Genomic DNA, 22,156 nt, shown 5'->3' with positions numbered 1-22,156 from the left:
ATTAGCCTATGCAGTAAAATAAGAGACGAAACCCCCTTACACTCTCCCCCCACCAAATAAAGTCATGTCCTCATGACTTCTAAATAACTCGACATCCAGTCCTACAGACACACAACACACACATACACAGATACACACAGTGACATTGCTCCCCAAACAGCGGACCTTACGCTTGTCCCCTGGGCTCTACATAGGCCAACCTATCTGGGAGCTTCTTAACCCTCTGAGACCTCCGTACCCTCTCACCTAAACCCAAAAGGCTCAGACACTACTAGGGATACCTCGGGCCTGCTTGCCAACTCCTCTCTCACTTAGGCCACCATTACAGCGCTGAGCCCCCTGTTCCGTGTCCGGGGCCCCGCCTCTCCTCCTTCCTGATCCTGCTGTAACTCAGACTGCCCACAGCTAGCCCTCCCCACTACACCTGACTCAGTGGGAGAAGGGCCAAAGGTCTCTTCCTCAATCACGGGGAAGTTAGCTTAAAGCAGCATGTACCACATGTGCAGCACATCATCCTTTGAATCCATATTCTTCCTCATTCCCTCGATTGGTAGCTGCTGTATAAATTTCTCCAAAATGAAACATTTAGCTGGGGCTACCCCTTCAGCCTCCTGCAGTCGAAACATCAGCTTCTTCGGGGACTCCTTCACCTCTCGCCACAGCCTCCGCAGTTCTGACTCAGAGTTCTTGGCCATCTCCATCTGGGATGCAGTTACCCCACCAGCTTCTTCCGCCCTGACTTGAAAAGCAACAGTTAAAGGATGGTCAGCCTCCAGTTTTTCTTTCCTGATGACGTCTTCCAGGTCAACATTCAGTTTTTCCACTTCCTTTAAACTCGCGATAGTTATCTTCAGGTTCCTTTCAAGTGTCCGCCTCCCTTTTCCGGATCTGTCCTCCATTTCTTCACCTCCTTGGTAGTGTAGTCAAACTCCCCTCCCTGAGCTCTCGGTGTTCTGTTTGCCTTAGTCAGAACACTTCCTTGATCTTCCCCAACTTGTAAGTCTTCCAATCTTTCTGAATCGACGTCTTGAGTTTCTGCTGATCCATTCGAAGGTGGGTCATTGTTTCTTCTCGCTGAATTAACTCATCAGTGCATGACCGCAGTGTCAGCTCGGAATTCCGTTGCTCCTTCTCCACGTTGACAAGCGTGAATTCCAAGTCTGCAATGGTTGTCCCACAAGCGTGGCACTCAGTCTCCGGCCAGCATTTCTGAGCACTCAATTCAGTGGTACAAATCGCCTCTCTCCCCTGTGTCTCATTCAGACTGACGACCAGGGTTTCCATCCCCAGGTCCACCACTGTCTGTTACAACACCAGAAAGTTCAACTGGTATGTCAGGCCATTTTTCTCACATTGCACCAAACTCCTCTGGCCAAAAACTCCTCCACATTTGACACTTCGCTTCTGTCGCCCGGGCTCAGCCACTCGCCTCGCTTCATAGTCCCTCCAGGCGAATCCAAGCTCTAGGCGGTCATCCACATACGCCAAAACTCCACACACCTTCACTTCCCCCATGGTCTTCCTCTTGCCTCGCAGGAAGGATGCAGGGGCTCTGGATATGCCCCTGGGCATCTTTCCAGATCGGAAGAATCCTAGGGAACTAATAACAGCCATCTTCGGCTCAACAGCCACACTCCTCGGGATCTGGCAACATCCACTCCTTAGATCCAGCACATTAAACCACATCGCATAATCCACACACACGCTGCCACCACCTGCCACGGGGCCAGAGTCCAGTTGCCACGACCTCTCTCCCACTGAGGTGTCTTCAGCAGTCAACTCCCCTCCCTCGTGGTAGTTCGGAGCATCTACTAAGAGGGTCTCACCCTCAGCTACTTCCTCCAGGCCGTACCATGACTGGGTCTCGCTTAAATTCGGTACCGGCTCAAGGCTACTACACACATCCTCAGAAGCAACTGGACACATTGGGTGCCCAGACCATGCCTCCATGAACTCCAGGGTCATTAACCAATCATTGTCTTCTGGATAACTACTAGCACTGGTACCCAAAATCTCCGGTGCCCTTGCGGTTGTCAAGGGTAGATGCTTCAGACACCGGTTGTAAAACAAACTGTACAACAACTTGACCTGCGCCCCGGGGTCGAGGATGGTTTTAGCATCGCTTCCCTCTATCCATAACGACACCCTGGGGCGTGGTCCCTCTAAGCCTTCAGGAATAGGGTCTTTTCCTTGTGGAAGTTCATTGGTACATTGCTGGGAACGTGCTTCCCCAAAGACCCCAAGCCATTCCACCACTGGGCCTCCTCTAAGTTTCCTGACACCTCTCTGATCAGCTGAACAACTGAAGGAGGGGCTGACCCCCTGAAATGATCCCCCTGGCACTGCAAGGAATTTAGGTGCCCTCCTCGCAAGAGAAGACACACTGAAAACTTTTCCCTCCTCTTTCAAATAACTGACAGCTGTCACTATGGTGTAAGTGAACCTGACAGCTCTAACACCGTCAACAGCCCACCTACTTAAACTTTCAACCAATCCCTGTCGCTCTCCCTCAACCGAGCACTGCCACTCATCTAACAACTGAGAGATCCGCTCCGCCCCCGTATCGCACGCCTCCGCCCCGCTTGGGGTGGACACTATCCCAAGCGCCAGGCAGAGCCTGCCAGAGCTAGAACATTTATTCGCACACACTACCTCCAAATCAGACCACTCTTTCCTCTCTCTCCCAACAGCATGGACAGCCCCGAGTGCCACCTCCAACTCGGCAATGCCAGCGTGAACTCGAACAAAGACCGCACCCACCATGCACACAGTAATAACCAGCAAATAACCCACAGAGACACACATTACAGATTTAAATAGGGCACTCACACAGCATACCACTAGATCCAATCCCGGACAAAAGCCCACACAATGTAGCCCCCCAGCCACCGTCAGGGTCGCTCGGCTCGCTGTCGTCTAGGGAAACAGCCCTCGGCCCTGCTAAACTGGGTAATTAGTTTGTGTGGATGCTGTGTGATGTACCCCTCCTCACCCAAATAACAGACAATACACCAGATATGATTAAATGATTTACAGTTTATAGATATTACTGGAACTATATAATTAAGAGAGAATAAAATATAAAAGGAAAATAAAAGACGCCACACTTATCAAAGTTCAATCTCTTTGTGCACAAACAGTTGGAGCTCAGGACCCTTCTTCTTCACCCTGCGACCCCTCGGACCACCTCGACTGGCAACCTGGGACTAACAACGATGGTCGAGCAGATGCTCCACATAAGTCCGTCTCCGTCTCCTCGCCGAACGCCCTCCTCGGGGTCCGACCCCGTTAGCGGATATCACAGCACCTGGTCCATCCTCTGTCTCTCTCTCCCGCCTTCTGCCCCAAAACCCCGCGCACACAGTATCTTCAAATACGCCAAAAACATAACAACTATCCCAATTGGTTCATAACAGATTCTTATCACACTCTAAACCAAAACAAGCTGCTAGCGCAAAAACTTTCTCAGTGATTAACATAACAAAGAAGCCATTTTAATTAGCCTACGCAGTAACATAAGAGACGAAACCCCCTTACATGTATATAGTGTTCCGCGATTTTTCTCTGAATTACGGGCTTTGTTGTAACCTTCATAATTCCTTTAAGGTCCAACCTTCTAGCAATCTCGGATAATTCACCCTTATTTGTCTTCGCTAAAAACTCTGGGTTTGGCGATTCCATAAAGTCGTCAATAGTCATTGCTGCTGAATACCACCCACACACCAATCAAACAAAAGAATTGGGTATTTCACTTTTCCAAATCAGGTTGATAAATAAACAAGCACTTAAGCTCAAAATCAGAACAAATCCCAGACAAGCCCCCAAATTTATGTCACGTGTCCTTCGCAAGACCATTACATCATCTTCATAAGGCAGTCACAAGATATCCATGAAGTATGTAACACTTGCATGACATCACATTTCTCCACATTAAACTGTGTTTGCCAGTCTTTTGCACACTCGTTCAATCTATCCACAAGTCATTGCAAAATCACAGTACCACATGTCCTTCCACCTTCTTCTATATTGTCAGCACCTTTAGAAACATTGCATTGTGTTCCTTCCTCTAGATCATTAATGGAAATTGTAAACATTTATGGTCTGAGAACTGATCCCTGTGTTACTTCCTTCCAGTCTGAAAAGGATGCATTTATGCTAGCTTTCAATCGGTTCCAACACACTTCCTCTGATACCAGCTTCTGGTGTGGTACCTTTTCAGGATCTAAACACACAAGATCCACGGGTTTCTTCCTATCAACTCTTTCTGTTACAAAGGATTGAAGGAATTTTTAAACATGATTTCACTTAAATAAAACGATGTTAATCAGATTGAAATATATTCATTTTTCCTAAATTATTTGCTGTTTTCTCATTGATTATTCATTCTGACACCTTGACGATAATAGCTGTTAAATTAACTGGCTTGTAGTTCCCTGTCTTCCATTTTCCTTCTTTGGTGACAAGGGAGTCATATTGGCAGTCTTCCAATCATCTGCTAACTTCCTGGTGTTAAGGCAGTTTCTGAAAATTACAACCAATTGGTCCTTTGTCTCTAAAGCCACTTCCTTATGGCAATTTACTGGGTCTTTGCAAACTGTCCATCTTTAGCCTCCTAATTATATCCAATACATTATTCCTTGAAACTGTGATTTTTAGAAGTTCTACGCTACTGTTCAGAATGAGCCAAACATTAGGAACATTAGCACTCTGTTCCATGTAAATACTGATGAAAATAATTGACACATCTGCATCTTCCTTTCTGTAATTAATTCACCTGCCTCATTCGCTGGAGGTACCTTATTTTCCTCAGCCACCCTCTTCCTGTTTAAATGTCCACAAAAACATTTAGTGCATATTTATAGCATATGCAAGTTTTCTCTCAAAATTTATTTTTCTCACTTATAAGCTTTTTAGTCTTCTTTTTGGGAAATGAGTCAGGCCAGACGAGAGCACTGAGAGTGGGTGAACATTTTCGGAACAGTGATGGCAATTCATTGTTTTAAGATAGTCATAAGTATGAATGGTGGGCACGTGGCCATGTGGATAAGGCATTGGACTAGCGATCTGAAGGTCGTGAGTTCAAGCCCCAACTGAGGCAATGTGTTGTGTCCTTGAGCAAGGCACTTAACCACACAGCTCTGCAATAACACTGGTGCCAAGCTGTATCAGCCCTTGCCCTTCCCTTGGACAACATCAGTGTCGTGGAGAGGGGAGACTTGCAGCATGGGCAACTGCTGGTCTTCCATACAACCTTGCCCAGGCCTGCGCCCTGGAGAGTGAACACTTTCCAGGCACAGATCCATGGTCTCGCAACAATAACGAATGCCTTTAATTAATTTAATTAATTAAATATGAATGAAATTGGATCTTAGGTGAAGGTGCTAAATTGAGGGAGGCAAATTATGACAAGATAAGGCAGAAGGGGCATTGCTTGGGAATGACAGGTGTTGGACAAGTTTACATATAATATGTGCATGTCTTTTAAAGACTGTGACTAGTGTTTTCCAGCAAAGAGTAAGGATAAAGATCATAAAATAACAGAACTTTCGATGACCTGAGAGGCCCAAAACCTAGTCATGAAGAAAAGGGGAGCATATTTTAGGTTTAGCAAGCTTGTAGAATACAAAGATGGCATGACTGTGTTCAGGTAGGCAATTAGAATGGCTAAAAAGGTCAAATGTCCTTGGTGAGCAGGATGAAGGAGAATCGCAAGGCATTTTATACTTACATGAAGAAAATGGAGATAACTAAGGAGGTAAACAACAGGAATTCTGCAGATGCTGGAAATTCAAGCAACACACATCAAAGTTGCTGGTGAACGCAGCAGGCCAGGCAGCATCTATAGGAAGAGGCGCAGTCGACGTTTCAGGCCGAGACCCTTCGTCAGGACTAACTGAAGGAAGAGTGAGTAAGGGATTTGAAAGCTGGAGGGGGAGGGGGAGATGCAAAATGATAGGAGAAGACAGGAGGGGGAGGGATGGAGCCGAGAGCTAGACAGGTGATAGGCAAAAGGGGATACGAGAGGATCATGGGACAGGAGGTCCGGGAAGAAAGACTGGGGGGGGGGGTGACCCAGAGGATGGGCAAGAGGTATATTCAGAGGGACAGAGGGAGAAAAAGGAGAGTGAGAGAAAGAATGTGTGCATAAAAATGAGTAACAACTGGGGTACGAGGGGGAGGTGGGGCCTAGCAGAAGTTAGAGAAGTCAATGTTCATGCCATCAGGTTGGAGGCTACCCAGATGGAATATAAGGTGTTGTTCCTCCAACCTGAGAGTGGCTTCATCTTTACAGTAGAGGAGGCCGTGGATAGACATGTCAGAATGGGAATGGGATGTGGAATTAAAATGTGTGGCCACTGGGAGATCCTGCTTTCTCTGGCGGACAGAGTGTAGATGTTCAGCAAAGCGGTCTCCCAGTCTGCGTCGGGTCTCACCAATATATAAAAGGCCACATCGGGAGCACCGGACGCAGTATATCACCCCAGTCGTCTCACAGGTGAAGTGATGCCTCACCTGGAAGGACTGTTTGGGGCCCTGAATGGTGGTAAGGGAGGAAGTGTAAGGGCATGTGTAGCACTTATTCCGCTTACACGGATAAGTGCCAGGAGGGAGATCAGTGGGGAGGGATGAGGGGGACGAATGGACAAGCGAGTTGTGTAGGGAGCGATCCCTGCGGAATGCAGAGAGAGGCGGGGAGGGAAAGATGTGCTTAGTGGTGGGATCCCGTTGGAGGTGGCGGAAGTTACGGAGAATAATATGTTGGACCCGGAGGCTGATGGGGTGGTAGGTGAGGACCAGGGGAACCCTATTCCTAGTGGGGTGGTGGGAGGATGGAGTGAGAGCAGATGTACGTGAAATGGGGGAGATGTGTTTAAGAGCAGAGTTGATAGTGGAGGAAGGGAAGCCCCTTTCTTTAAAAAATGAAGACATCTCCCTCATCCTAGAATGAAAAGCCTCATCCTGAGAGCAGATGCGGCGGAGACGGAGGAATTGCGAGAAGGGGATGGCGTTTTTGCAAGAGACAGGGTGAGAAGAGGAATAGTCCAGATAGCTGTGAGAGTCAGTTGGCTTATAGTAGACATCAGTGGATAAGCTGTCTCCAGAGACAGAGACAGAAAGATCTAGAAAGGGGAGGGAGGTGTCGGAAATGGACCAGGTAAACTTGAGGGCAGGGTGAAAGTTGGAGGCAAAGTTAATAAAGTCAACGAGTTCTGCATGCGTGCAGGAAGCAGCGCCAATGCAGTCGTCGATGTAGCGAAGGAAAAGTGGGGGACAGATACCAGAATAGGCATGGAACATAGATTGTTCCACAAACCCAACAAAAAGGCAGGCATAGCTAGGACCCATACGGGTGCCCATAGCTACACCTTTAGGTTGGAGGAAATGGGAGGAGCAAAAGGAGAAATTATTAAGAGTAAGGACTAATTCCGCTAGACGGAGCAGAGTGGTGGTAGAGGGGAACGGATTAGGTCTGGAATCCAAAAAGAAGCGTAGGGCTTTGAGACCTTCCTGATGGGGGATAGAAGTATATAAGGACTGGACATCCATGGTGAAAATAAAGCGGTGGGGGCCAGGGAACTTAAAATCATCGAAAAGTTTAAGAGCGTGAGAAGTGTCACGAACATAGGTCGGAAGGGATTGAACAAGGGGTGATAAAACAGTGTCGAGGTATGCAGAAACGAGTTCGGTGGGGCAGGAGCAAGCTGAGACAATAGGTCGGCCAGGACAGGCAGGTTTGTGGATCTTGGGTAGGAGGTAGAAACGGGAAGTGTGGGGTGTGGGAACTATAAGGTTGGTAGCAGTGGATGGGAGATCCCCTGAGCGGATAAAGTCGTTGATAGTGTGGGAGACAATGGCCTGGTGCTCCTTAGTGGGGTCACGATCGAGGGGTAAATAAGAGGAAGTATCCGCGAGTTGTCGCTGTGCCTCGGCAAGGTAGAGGTCAGTACGCCAGACTACAACAGCACCCCCTTTATCAGCGGGTTTAATAATAATGTTAGGATTAGTGCGGAGGGAGTGGGGAGCAGAGCGTTCCGAAGGAGTGAGGTTGGAATGGGGACAAGGTGCGGTGAAGTCGAGACGGTTGATGTCCCGTCGGCAGTTGGCAATAAGGAGATCCAGAGCAGGCAGAAGACCAGAGCGGGGTGTCCATGAAGAAGAGGAGGGTTGAAGATGGGAGAAGGGGTCATCGGTGGGGGTGGAAGAGTCCTTGCCGAAGAAGTAGGCTCGGAGACGGAGACGGAGGAAGAAAAGTTCCGCATCGTGGCGAACACGGAACTCGCTGAGGTGTGGGCGAAGGGGGACAAACGTGAGGCCCTTACTGAGAACAGAGCGTTCTGCCTCCGACAGTTGAAGGTCGGAGGGGATGGTAAAGACCCGGCACGGATGAGAGCTGGGATCAGAGGGGGGAGGGGGGAGGCTGGGGGTGTCAGTGGAGAGGGGAGGGTTGGGGTGAGAGAAAGATGGAGCCTCTGAGGGCCCAGGAGCTGACGGTGGGATCTGAGGAAGACGGGGCTGCGGAGTGGTGGTGGGAAAGGGAGACGGGAGTCACAACAGCAGCACATAAAGACCCGGCCTGGTGTTCAAGGCTGGAGTTGCAGTTGGTGGTTGCGTAATCACTTCGAGTGTCCACATTCGAAGTGATTACGCAACCACCAACTGCAACTCCAGCCTTGAACACCAGGCCGGGTCTTTATGTGCGGCTGTTGTGACTCCCGTCTCCCTTTCCCAGCACCACTCCGCAGCCCCGTCTTCCTCAGATCCCACCGTCAGCTCCTGGGCCCTCAGAGGCTCCATCTTTCTCTCACCCCAACCCGCCCCTCCCCACTGACACCCCTAGCCTCCCCCCCCCCCCTCTGATCCCAGCTCTCATCCGTGCCGGGTCTTTACCATCCCCTCCGACCTTCAACTGTCGGAGGCAGAACGCTCTGTTCTCAGTAAGGGCCTCACGTTTGTCCCCCTTCGCCCACACCTCAGCGAGTTCCGTGTTCGCCACGATGCGGAACTTTTCTTCCTCCGTCTCCGTCTCCGAGCCTACTTCTTCGGCAAGGACTCTTCCACCCCCACCGATGACCCCTTCTCCCGTCTTCAACCCTCCTCTTCTTCATGGACACCCCGCTCTGGTCTTCTGCCTGCTCTGGATCTCCTTATTGCCAACTGCCGACGGGACATCAACCGTCTCGACTTCACCGCACCTTGTCCCCATTCCAACCTCACTCCTTCGGAAAGCTCTGCTCTCCACTCCCTCCGCACTAATCCTAACATTATTATTAAACCCGCTGATAAAGGGGGTGCTGTTGTAGTCTGGCGTACTGACTTCTACCTTGCCGAGGCACAGCGACAACTCGTGGATACCTCCTCTTATTTACCCCTCGATCGTGACCCCACTAAGGAGCACCAGGCCATTGTCTCCCACACTATCAATGACTTTATCCGATCAGGGGATCTCCCATCCACTGCTACCAACCTTATAGTTCCCACACCCCGCACTTCCCGTTTCTACCTCCTACCCAAGATCCACAAACCTGCCTGTCCTGGCCGACCTATTGTCTCAGCTTGCTCCTGCCCCACCGAACTCGTTTCTGCATACCTCGACACTGTTTTATCACCCCTTGTTCAATCCCTTCCGACCTATGTTCGTGACACTTCTCACGCTCTTAAACTTTTCGATGATTTTAAGTTCCCTGGCCCCCACCGCTTTATTTTCACCATGGATGTCCAGTCCTTATATACTTCTATCCCCCATCAGGAAGGTCTCAAAGCTCTACGCTTCTTTTTGGATTCCAGACCTAATCAGTTCCCCTCTACCACCACTCTGCTCCGTCTAGCGGAATTAGTCCTTACTCTTAATAATTTCTCCTTTTGCTCCTCCCATTTCCTCCAACCTAAAGGTGTAGCTATGGGCACCCGTATGGGTCCTAGCTATGCCTGTCTTTTTGTTGGGTTTGTGGAACAATCTATGTTCCATGCCTATTCTGGTATCTGTCCCCCACTTTTCCTTCGCTACATCGACGACTGCATTGGCGCTGCTTCCTGCACGCATGCAGAACTCGTTGACTTTATTAACTTTGCCTCCAACTTTCACCCTGCCCTCAAGTTTACCTGGTCCATTTCCGACACCTCCCTCCCCTTTCTAGATCTTTCTGTCTCTGTCTCTGGAGACAGCTTATCCACTGATGTCTACTATAAGCCTACTGACTCTCACAGCTATCTGGACTATTCCTCTTCTCACCCTGTCTCTTGCAAAAACGCCATCCCCTTCTCGCAATTCCTCCGTCTCCGCCACGTCTGCTCTCAGGATGAGGCTTTTCATTCTAGGACGAGGGAGATGTCTTCATTTTTTAAAGAAAGGGGCTTCCCTTCCTCCACTATCAACTCTGCTCTTAAACGCATCTCCCCCATTTCACGTACATCTGCTCTCACTCCATCCTCCCACCACCCCACTAGGAATAGGGTTCCCCTGGTCCTCACCTACCACCCCACCAGCCTCCGGGTCCAACATATTATTCTCCGTAACTTCCGCCACCTCCAACGGGATCCCACCACTAAGCACATCTTTCCCTCCCCGCCTCTCTCTGCATTCCGCAGGGATCGCTCCCTACACAACTCCCTTGTCCATTCGTCCCCCCCATCCCTCCCCACTGATCTCCCTCCTGGCACTTATCCGTGTAAGCGGAACAAGTGCTACACATGCCCTTACACTTCCTCCCTTACCACCATTCAGGGCCCCAAACAGTCCTTCCAGGTGAGGCATCACTTCACCTGTGAGACGACTGGGGTGATATACTGCGTCCGGTGCTCCCGATGTGGCCTTTTATATATTGGTGAGACCCGACGCAGACTGGGAGACCGCTTTGCTGAACATCTACACTCTGTCCGCCAGAGAAAGCAGGATCTCCCAGTGGCCACACATTTTAATTCCACATCCCATTCCCATTCTGACATGTCTTTCCACGGCCTCCTCTACTGTAAAGATGAAGCCACACTCAGGTTGGAGGAACAACACCTTATATTCCGTCTGGGTAGCCTCCAACCTGATGGCATGAACATTGACTTCTCTAACTTCCGCTAGGCCCCACCTCCCCCTCGTACCCCAGCTGTTACTCATTTTTATGCACACATTCTTTCTCTCACTCTCCTTTTTCTCCCTCTGTCCCTCTGAATATACCTCTTGCCCATCCTCTGGGTCACCCCCCCTCCCCCTGTCTTTCTTCCCGGACCTCCTGTCCCATGATCCTCTCGTATCCCCTTTTGCCTATCACCTGTCCAGCTCTCGGCTCTATCCCTCCCCCTCCTGTCTTCTCCTATCATTTTGCATCTCCCCCTCCCCCTCCAGCTTCCAAATCCCTTACTCACTCTTCCTTCAGTTAGTCCTGACGAAGGGTCTCGGCCTGAAACGTCGACTGCGCCTCGTCCTATAGATGCTGCCTGGCCTGCTGCGTTCACCAGCAACTTTGATGTGTGTTGTTAACTAAGGAGGTGGTAGGTCAACTCAAGATAGGTCTGAGCAAATAGCAGAGGTATTCAATGAGTACTTCGCTTCGGTATTTAACAAGGAGCATTTGGAGAAAAGTGAAAGCAGAATAGAACATTCTAATCTGCTTGGAAATTTTGAGATTAAGCAGGAAGTAGTTCTGGATCTTTTAAAAATTATAAGGGTGGATACTTCTCTGGGGCTTGATGACATGTATTCCATAATATTGAAGAAAGCAAGAGAAGAGATTACAGGGGCTCTGACCTCGCTAGCAACAGGCAAGGTTCCAGATGTCTGGACATAGAAATTGTTGTCTTTGTTCAAGAACAGAATCAGGGATAATCCAGGTAATACAAAGGCCAGTGAGCTTCACATCAGGATACTATTACAGAGGATACTGAGTGATAGGACTTATGCATATTTGCAAGGCCATAGCCTGCTTAGGGACAGTCAGCATGACTTTGTGCAAGGCCAATGATACCTTACAAACTTGACTGAGTTTTTTGAGAAAGGAGCTTGATGAGGGTAAGGCAATGGTTATTAAAAAGATGGACTTCAATAAGATCCTTCATGATAGGTTGATTCAGAAGGTAAAGATGCATGGGATATAGGGTGAATTGAAAGTTTAGATTCAGAACTGGCTTGCCCATAGAAGACAGAGAGAAGTGTTGGAAGGCTGTAATTCTGGCTAGAGATCCGTGTCCAGTAATATTCCACAAGGATCGGTGCTGGCACCTCTGTCTATGATTTGGATGAAAAGGTAGATGGGTGGATTAGCTGATGACACCAAGGTTAGCGGAGTTGTGGACCTTACAAAGGACTACCAAAGAATACAGTGTACAGTCACAGATATGAGGAGAGAAGTGACAGATAACATTTAATCTGGGCAAGTGTTGAAGTGTTGCAATTTAGGAGGTCAAATAAAAAGAGGAAGTATTCAGTTAATAAGCACTAAGGTACAGAGCGATCTTGGGGTCCAGGCCGATGCTCACTAAAAGTGGCTATACAAGTGGGATGAGACGGTAAAGAAGATGTATGGCATGCTTGCCTCAGTGGTAGGGGTATAAACCTAAGGAAGTCATGCTGCAACTATAAAGGGACTTTAGTCTAGCTGCACTTGGAATATTGCAATTCTAGTCACCCAATTATAGGAAGGATGTGGAGAGGGGGCAGAAGAGGATTACCAGGATCCTAGTTTAGAAGGCATAAGCTATAAGAAAAGATTGGGCAAACTTCAGTTCTTCTCCCTAGAGTGGCAGAGGCTAAGTGGAGACCTGATAAGGAAAGTTATGTCGCATCTGAATTTCTCCAGTTAGCAGACGACTTCCTCCCACGCCACTCTGACATAGTTGGGAATCGCGTACGGGGCAAGTTACAGCAGTGGTGTGCCATTGCCTTCTGCCAGATGAGTTTTTCAAGGAGATCACCAGCTCTTAACGCCACATGAATAAAAAGCCCGCAGGGGAGCTGGTTGGCTTTGAATTGATAGATATTTTTTAAATTATGCTATGCATAGATAGGGTAGACAGTCAGAATTTCTTCCCCAGGGTTGAAATATCAAACACCAGAGGGCATGTTTATAAGGCGAGACTGCACTTACATTCACAGTGATGAAGTGTTGTGAAAGGTCTCTAATAAAACATGTATTACATCAGTTCCTTCCTGAGAAACAGCTTGGATCTGCTCCAATTTGCCTACCAGTGCAACAGGTCCACAGCAGATGCCATATCACTGGCTCTTCACTGGACCCTTGAGCATCTGGTCAGCAAAGATGTGTATATCAGGATGCTTTTTATCAACTACAGCTTAGCATTCAATACCATTAGCCTCTCAAAAATAATCAATAAGCTTCAAGACTTTGGCCTCAATACTTCCATGAGCAATAGATCTTCAGTTTTCTCACTTGCAGACCTCTTTAAGTTCGAATAAACAACAACATCTCCTTCACAATCTCCATCAGCACAGGTGCACAACAGCACAACAAGGCTGTGTGCTCGGACCACTGCTCTACTCACTTTGAACTTATGACTGTGTGAGTAAGTATAGTTCCGAAGACAGATTCAAGTTTGCTGGTGACACCACTGTCATAGGCCGAATCAAATATGGTGACAGATCAGCATACAGGAGAGAAATTGAAAATCTGGGTGAGTGGTGCCACAACAACAATCTTTTTCTCAATGTCAGCAAGACCATGGAGCTGACTATTGACTTCAGGAGGAGGAAACCAGGAACCCAAAGGTCCATGAGCCAAGCCTCATCAGAAGTGGCAAGGGTCAGCAACTTTAAATTCCTTTAAATTTCGGTGGACGTGTCCTGGGCCCAGCTATTATGAAGAAAGCATGGTAGTGCCTCTCCTTCATTAGGAGTTTGTGATGATTCGGCATGATTTCTAAAATTTTGACTAACTTCTATAGATATGTGGTGGAGAGTATGTTGACTGGCAACATCACAACCTCATATGGAAACACCAGTGCCTTTGAATGGAAAATCCTACAAAATGTAGTGGGCATGGTCCAGTTTATCATGGGTAAAGCCCTCCCCACCATTGCGTAATTCTATGTGAAAAGTTGCAGGAAAGCAGCATCCATCACCAAAGACGCCCCTCCATCAAGATCATGTACTCTTCTTGCTGCTACCATCAGAAAGAAAGTACAGGAGCCCAGGACTCACACCACCAGGTTCATGACTAGTTATTATCCCTTAACTATCAGGCTAAGAACCAGAGGGAATAACTTCACTCAACTTCATTTGCCCCATCATTGAACTTTTTGCACAAGCCATGGACTCTCATTGAAGAACTCTTCGGCTCTCAATGTTTATTGCTTATTTGTTCATTATTATTACTTCTTTATTTTTATAGTTGCAACACTTGTGTCTTTTGCACACTGGTTGAATGCTCAAGTTGCTGCAGTCTTTCATTGATTCTATTATGGTTGTAATTCTAAAATGGATTTTTTGAGAATCCTTGCAAGAAAATTAATCTCAGGGTTGCATCTGGTGACATATATGTATTTTAATAATACATTTACTTTGAACTTTGAACATAATAAAAACTGACAAGGGTCCAATGACAGAAAATCGTGCAAATAATAAAAAATGTAGATAAATAATACTGAGAACATAAGCTGCAGTGTGTCTGGAAGTGAGTCTCCAGGTTATGGAGTCAGTTGAGCATTGAGGCAAAAGGAGCCTTCTAGGAACCCTCCAGCAACAACTGTTCCTGAACCTGGTGGTGTGGGACTCAAAACTCCTGCACCTCCCACCCAATGGTAGTAGTGACATGCCCGATGGTAGTAGCAAGAAGAGAGGGATATGAGTCAAATGCAGGCAGATGGGATACGCTTAGTTGGGGAGCCTTGGCTGGCACTAGGTAGTAGGGCTGAACACCAGTTCAATTTCTGCTCTTGGGCCTTGATGCTTTAATCTGGCTTAAAGTCCTCCCCGGTGCCCTTTCTTCCATCGATGGCCGACCTTCATCCACTGTAGCGAATCTCCACAAATTTCTAAGAAAATAGAAGTGCTCCCGTGCTTTCTTTGAAACCAAGTTGCCTGCCTGAGCTAATCCTCATTTGCTAATGTTTTTCCTTATATCTTACTAAGTGCTTCCTATACAGATGTCCTGTCCGAATGTCTTTTAAGTGTTGCTCTTGAAGTTAGTGGCACAGAACCCAAGACTCCTTCCAATACCACCTGTCCAATAGTAGTACGTAGTAAGAAAAGAGGTATTCTGGTCAAAAGCAGGCAGCTGGGATGGGCTCAGGTGAGGGATCTTGACTAGCATGGAGAAGAACATTGTTTTGTTTTCCACTCCTTATCCTGGTCCGGTCTGTGAAGTCCGCGTTCCGGTTCACGGTCCGGTCCGTGGACTCTGGACTCCAGGTCTTCCGGCTGTCCCTTGTTTCAGTTGGGCTTAATCATAGGCACCTGATGCTCATCTTGGGGCTGGTGATTAAGTGACCCTGGGTTCGAGTGTGGTTGCTGGTTCGTCTCATCAGTATCCCGTCTATGCCTCCGTGGGGTAAGTCAGGCCGTATTTGCCATTACCCTGCAGCTGGATCTGTCCCTTCCTATCCTTGCCTCTGTTGGGTAAGCCAGGCCATCTTTGCCGTTACCCTGAGGCTGGACTATTCCCTTCCTTTCCCCTTCTTTCTGAAGCCTTGCCTGTAAACTGTGTCTAGAGCCTTTGCTTGCAACCTGTGTCTGGAGCCTTGCCCTGCAGTCTTGTCAAGTTCAATCACTGGAGTGAGACCAGAGCATTGCCGTGTCAAGATGAGGAACTGTCTGTCGTTGAGTTGGAACTGTCTCTGTGTCCACGCATTTGCTAGGTAAGTCTGGCCGTTTGCCGCTACGTAGTGTTGGGATCCGTCTCGTCGTGTTCAGCATTCTGTGCAGAGCCTCGGCCCCAAGTCCTGTTCCCAAGGAGGGGTCCTGGCTCTGTGTTCCATGTACCTGTGTTCCTGTCTCTCAAGTCCAAGGCTCTGTGTTCCCATGCTCTAGACCAAAGCTCTGTGTTCCTGTCCTCTCCAAGACCAAGGTTCTTGTTCTGCATTCCTGTCATCCCAAGTCCAAGGTTCCGAGGTTCCTGTCGTCCCAAGTCCAAGGCTCGGCTGTTCCTGAGTACCAAGTCAAGGCTTTGTGTTCTCGTCCTGTCCATGTGCCTCGTCCTGTCCAGGAGTTCCCTTGTCTTGTCCATGTGCCTCGTCCTGTCCAGGAGTTCCTCATCCTGTCCATGTGCCTCATCCTGTCCATGTTCCTCATCCTGTCCTGGAGTTCCCTCATCCTGCCCACGTGCCTCGTCCTGTCCTGGAGTTCCCTCATCCTGTCCATGTTCCTCATCCTGTCCTGGAGTTCCCTCGTCCTGCCCATGTGCCTCGTCCTGTCCTGGAGTTCTCTCGTCCTGTCCTAGAGCTCCCTCATCCTGTCCATGTGCCTTGTCCTGTGCTGGAGTTCCCTCATCCTACCCAGGAGTCTCGCTCTGTCCTGTGGCTTCACCTAGTCCTGTCTCCCAAGACCACGTCATTTCTTCGTCTAGTTCCGGAGTCCGAGCCCGAGTCAAGACCCAGATTCTGGTCCTTGTCCAGTCTCTGGCTCGGAGTCCAGGCTCAGGCTCCTAGATCCCTGTTCCTAGTCCTGGTCCCGCTTGCCTAGCCAATGTCCTAGCCCAAGTCTCTGTTCTTGTCCCAGCTCCTAGTCTGCATCCAGTCACATCTCTAACCCAGCTCTCTAGTCAAGTCCTGTTCCTAGTACTTCAGTATCTGTGTCTTGCATTTGGGTCCACACCCAGCACCCCCCTTTATGACACTCCTGGACCATTCCTGTTTTCCACTCCCAGACCATTTCTGTTCCCAGGCCTTGACACTTTAATCTAGCTCAGCTCTTTAATCAGCATGGAGCAGTGGAGTTAAACACACATTCATTTTCTGCTCTCAGGACTTGGTGCTTTAATCTAGCCCACAGTCTGACATTGAATTGATTTGAATTGACTTTATTACTTACATACTTCATATACATAAAGAGTAAAAATCTTTACGTTACATTTCAGTCTAAATGTGCAGTGTGTAATTTATAGTAATTTATCATAAATAGTATGTACGACAGGACAGTCAATATTACATAGTAATACAGTTGTGTCAGCATGAATTAAGCAGACTGATGGCCTGGTGGAGGAAGTTGTCCCAGAACCTGTTGGTCCTGTCTTTAATGCTGTGGTACTGTTTCCCAGATAGTAGCAGCTGGAACAGTTTGTGCTTGAGGGGACTCGGGTCCCCAATAATCTTTTGGGCCCTTTTTACACACCTGTCTTTGTAATTGTCCTGAACAGTGAGAATTTCACATCTACAGATGCGCTGGGCTGTCTGCAACACTCTCTGCAGAGTCCTGCAGTTGAGAGAAGTCCAGTTACCACACCAGGCAGTGATGCAGCCAGTCAGGATGCTCTCAATTGTGCCCTCATAGAAAGTTCTTAGGATTGTCACTTTAGCGATGGATGTATCTGCATTTTCAAAAGTCAGGTTTGCCACATCCTTCAAGAGATCATAAAATTGCTAGTTAGTTTAAACAGTTCAAAAACATATTTCATAAGGGGGTGTTATATGGTCCATATTGCAGTGATCAAAGTTCAGAGTTGTATCTAGTAGAATATCTAATAGTGTTGTTAGCTTCCTGCAAAGCGTCACTGTATATTGCTAGTGCCATCTTGACCCTTAGTTCCCCTCTAAGTCTTTTTCCTTTCATCCTAAATCTAGGCCCCCTAGTTTTAGATTCTCCTACGCCTGGAAAAAACTGTGGCAACTCAGTTATCTGTGAATCCCATGATTTCATACTGTAAATGTCTATCTGATCACGACTCTGTCTCCTATGCTCTAGAGAATAAAGCCCTAACCTATCCAATCTCTTCTTACAACTCCAATATTCCAGTGTGGTCCATCTGTCAGTTCCCAAGTTATTTTTCCAGGACATCATTAACATTTAGTTATGTCAGCACTTAAACTTCTATATATTCTCTGTTCCTTATTCCTGGCTTCTCACCATTCAGATAATATTCTGAGCTCTCTTTCCTCGATCTAATTTGTAAGATCTGACATTTACCCAACTGTTTAAATGATTGAGGTACATTTCCAGGTAATTGCTCACATCTTTGTCAGTTTTTATACTCTTTAATTCAATGTCACCAGTAAACCTGTTACAAGCCTCTGTGACATTCACTGCTGAGATAACCCTAGAAATTGTGTCAGTTTGTCTCAACTCCACTTGTTGCCAAACTCAAGAGCAAACAGAAAATAACTGAATAAATATGACTAAAATCATTAGTAGTAACACCCTTTCTGAAGTAAATTGTGGTCAACTATCACCGCAGACAATGAAGAAGCAAGTGGAGGCGAAGCTGATTGGAAGGGTGGGTCGTGCGGGTGTATTGCAAAGTTGCAGTTGCAGGTGGAGTTGGATGCATCACCAAGGGAGATGAAGTTGAGTACAGGGCTACGGTAGGAAACTCTGTCACAAGGTGTGAGCAGAATTATCTGCAGCTTAATGTGAAAAAGACTAAAGAGCTGGTGGTAGACCTGAGGAGAGCTAAGGTACCGGTGATGCCTGTTTTGATCCAGGGGGTCAGTGTGGACATGGTGGGGGATTACAAGTACCTGGGGATACGAATTGACAATAAACTGGACTGGTCAAAGAACACTGAGGCTGTCTACAAGAAGGGTCAGAGCCATCTCTATTTCCTCAGGAGACTGAGGTCCTTTAACATCTGCTGGATGATGCTGAGGATGTTCTACAAGTCTGTGGTGGCCAGTGCTATCATGTTTGCTGTTGTGTGCTGGGGCAGCAGGCTGAGCGTAGCAGATACCAACAGAATCAACAAACTCATTCGTAAGGCCAGTGATGTTGTGGGGATAGAACTGGACTCTCACGGTGGTGTCTGAAAAGAGGATGCCGTCCAAGTTGCATGCCATCTTGGAGAATGTCTCCCATCCACTACATAATGTACTGGTTGGGCACAGGAGTACATTCAGCCAGAGACTCATTCCACCAAGATGCAGCACAGTGCGTCATAGGAAGTCATTCCTGCCTGTGGCCATCAAACTTTACAACTCCTCCCTTGGAGGGTCAGACACCCTGAGCCAATAGGCTGGTCCTGGACTTATTCCATAATTTACTGGCATAATTTACATATTACTATTTTAACTATTTATGGTTCTATTACTATTTATTACTTATAGTGCAACTGTAACAAAAACCAATTTCCCCTGGGATCAATAAAGTATGACTATGACTATGATTATTGCTGTCGCTGTTGGAGTGAATGATTTGGAGAGGAGTCAATGCGGAAGGGATTTGATTCCTGTCCACCTAATCCAGATGCTCAATTTGGTGAGATCGAGAACGGCTTTGAGCTGTGCAGCCCAAGCATATCGCAGCACCGGGATCCGGGTCCTAGAGCAAGGCACAACTCAGTGCTTGGACAATTTAAATTTAAACTCCGGCCAAGATAGACCGGAAAGCCTGAGTGCAGAGGCAAGGGTTGGGCTGATTTCGCTCGCTCTCCCTTGATGTTCATTCCTCTCTCCGGTACCTGCTGTCTCTGCGAGTTTCACATTTTTGCCCCACTGATACGATGAACTTGAGATCAAAGCTTGGGCCTACTACTCCAGCTGCTCCTGTGAGCAGACCTAAGAATTCAATCTGGTTTGATATACTGTCGTTTGCATCTAATAGTTTGCATGATGTGTGTATTTTTTCTCCCCCCTCTTTCACTGTGCTGTGGTTAAGATCCTTCTTTTTTTTAATTGGGTACTTTGGGTTTCTTGCTTTGGTGTCTGCCTATGCAAACAAATCTCAAGGTGTATAATTTATACGTCCGTTGATAATAAATGCACTTTGATACTTTGATAGTCTGATAAATTCAAAGTATATTTATTATCAAAGAATGTACACAGTATACAACCCCAAGAATCATATCCCCGCAAACAGCCACGAAACAAAGAAAGCTTTAGAACCCATTCATAGAAAAGCATCAACTGCCCCCCCAACACAGAATACAAAACACAAAAATGAAAGAGTTCAGTGTTTGTTATCTGCAGGCTGCCCCGATTCAGGGACACCCAAAAACAGCAACAGAGAAAGCAGCAACCAGAAACAGGAAAACACAAAACACATCAGAATGTGAACTATCGTCCAATCCACAAACTGCATCATTAAACCTTGCTCCATCACCAACCTCCCCCAGCATTGAAGTAGAGAGTGTCATGGTCCGGTTTGTGGACTCCAGACTCTGAGTCTTCCAGCTGTCCCTTGTTTAAGTTGGGCTTAATCATAGGCACCTCATGCTCATCTTGGGGCTGGGAATATAAGTGGCCCTGGGTTCGAGTGTGGGTGCTGGGGGGGGCGGGGTTTGTCTCATCAGTATCCCGTCCTTGCCTATGTGGGGTAAGCCAGGCCGTCTTTACTGTTACCCTGCGGCTAGACTGTTCCCTTCCCTTCCCCTTTCTTCTGAAGCCTTGCCCGCAACCTCTTCCTGGAGCCTTGTCCCACAACCTCTGCCTGGAGCCTTGCCTGCAACCTTGTCTGGTTCTACCACCGGAGTGAGACCAGATCCTTGTTGTGTCAAGATAAGGAACTGTCTCTGTGTCCAAGCTTTCGCTAGTTAGGTCTGGCCATTTGCCGCTACCTACTGTTGGAAACCATCTTGTCGTGTTCAGTATTCTGTGTGGAGCCCCGGCCCCAAGTCCTGTTCCCAAGGAGGGTTCCTGGCTCTGTGTTCCATGTACGAGTCCCGGCCCTAAGTCCTGTTCCCAAGGAGGGGTCCCGGCTCTGTGCTCCATATCCCTGTGTTCCGGTCTCTCAAGTCCAAGTCTCCATGTTCCCGTGCTCTAGACCAAGGCTCTGTGTTTCTGTCATCCCCAAGATCAAGGCTCTGTGTTCTGTGTTCCTGTCATCCCAAGTCCAAGGTTCCGAGGTTCCTGTCATCCCAAATCCAAGGCTCGACTGTTCCTGAGTACCAAGTCAAGGATTTGTGTTCTCATCCTGTCCATGTGCTTTGTCCTGTGCTGGAGTTCCCTCGTTCTGTCCTGGAGTTCCCTCATCCTCTCCATGTGCCTCATCCTGTCCTGGAGTTCCCTCGTCCTGTCCATGTGCCTTGTCCTGTGCTGGAGTTCCCTCATCCTGCTCAGGAGTCTCGCTCTGTCCTGTAGCTTCACCTAGTCCTGTCTTCCAAGACCACATCATGTCTTTGCCTAGTTCTGGAGTCCGAGCCCAAGACAAGACCTAGGTTCTGGGTCCATATCCAGTCTCTGGTTCGGAGTCCGACCCCAAGCCTCGTCATGTCCTCGCCTCGAAGAACCCAGGCCTTGTCATGTCCTCGCCTCGAAGAACCCAAGCCTCGTCATGTCCTCACCTCGAAGAACCCCAGCCTCGTCATGTCCTTGCCATGAAGTACCCAAGCCATAAAGTACCCAAGCCATGAAAAACCCAAGCCATGTCCAGTCCTGTAGCCACATCATGTCCTCACCTAGTTCCGGGGTCTGAGCCCGAGTCAAGAGCCAGGTTCTGGGTCCGTGTCCAGTCTCTGGCTCGGAGTCCAAGCCCAGGCTCCTAGTTCCCAGCTCCTTGTCCTTGTCCCACTTGCCTAGCCAATGTCCTAGCCCAAGTCTGTGTTCTTGTCCAGCTCCTGGTCTGCATTCAGTCGCGTCCCTAACCCAGCTCTCTAGTCAAGTCCTGTTCCTAGTACTTCAGTGTCTGTGTCTTGCATTTGGGTCCATCATCAACGCCCCCTTATGACAGAGAGATCATTCAAATGCAGGAGCCTTCCTTTGGGAGTAGCGAGAGAGAGACCGTCAGACACAAACACCTTTCTCTGGCAGCAGTGAGTGAGAGGCCAGTAGATGGCGCTGAACACCCGCTCGCCTTCCGCACACGCCTCAACGTTTTCAATCTTCCTCAACACTATCATCAGTGACATCAGTTAGAAATGGAGTTGATCACAGACTCATGCCCTGGTGCTTCTTGGCCTCAGGGAGGGCCCTCACCTCCCAGAACCCTATTGGAGACCGCTAAGCGCCGGATAACTCAATTAGCCTGAAAACACACCACCAAAATGTAGATCACAGGCTCCAACAGAACTAGAACCACTTTTGAAAGAAAAAGAGGACATAAGGGTGGGAGGAGAAGATGGTGGCGCGATGC

This window comes from Mobula hypostoma, chromosome 7 (assembly GCF_963921235.1).
Source record: "Mobula hypostoma chromosome 7, sMobHyp1.1, whole genome shotgun sequence".
NCBI classification, from domain to species: Eukaryota; Metazoa; Chordata; class Chondrichthyes; order Myliobatiformes; family Myliobatidae; genus Mobula; species Mobula hypostoma.
Note: the sequence above shows the minus strand (reverse complement) of the source record.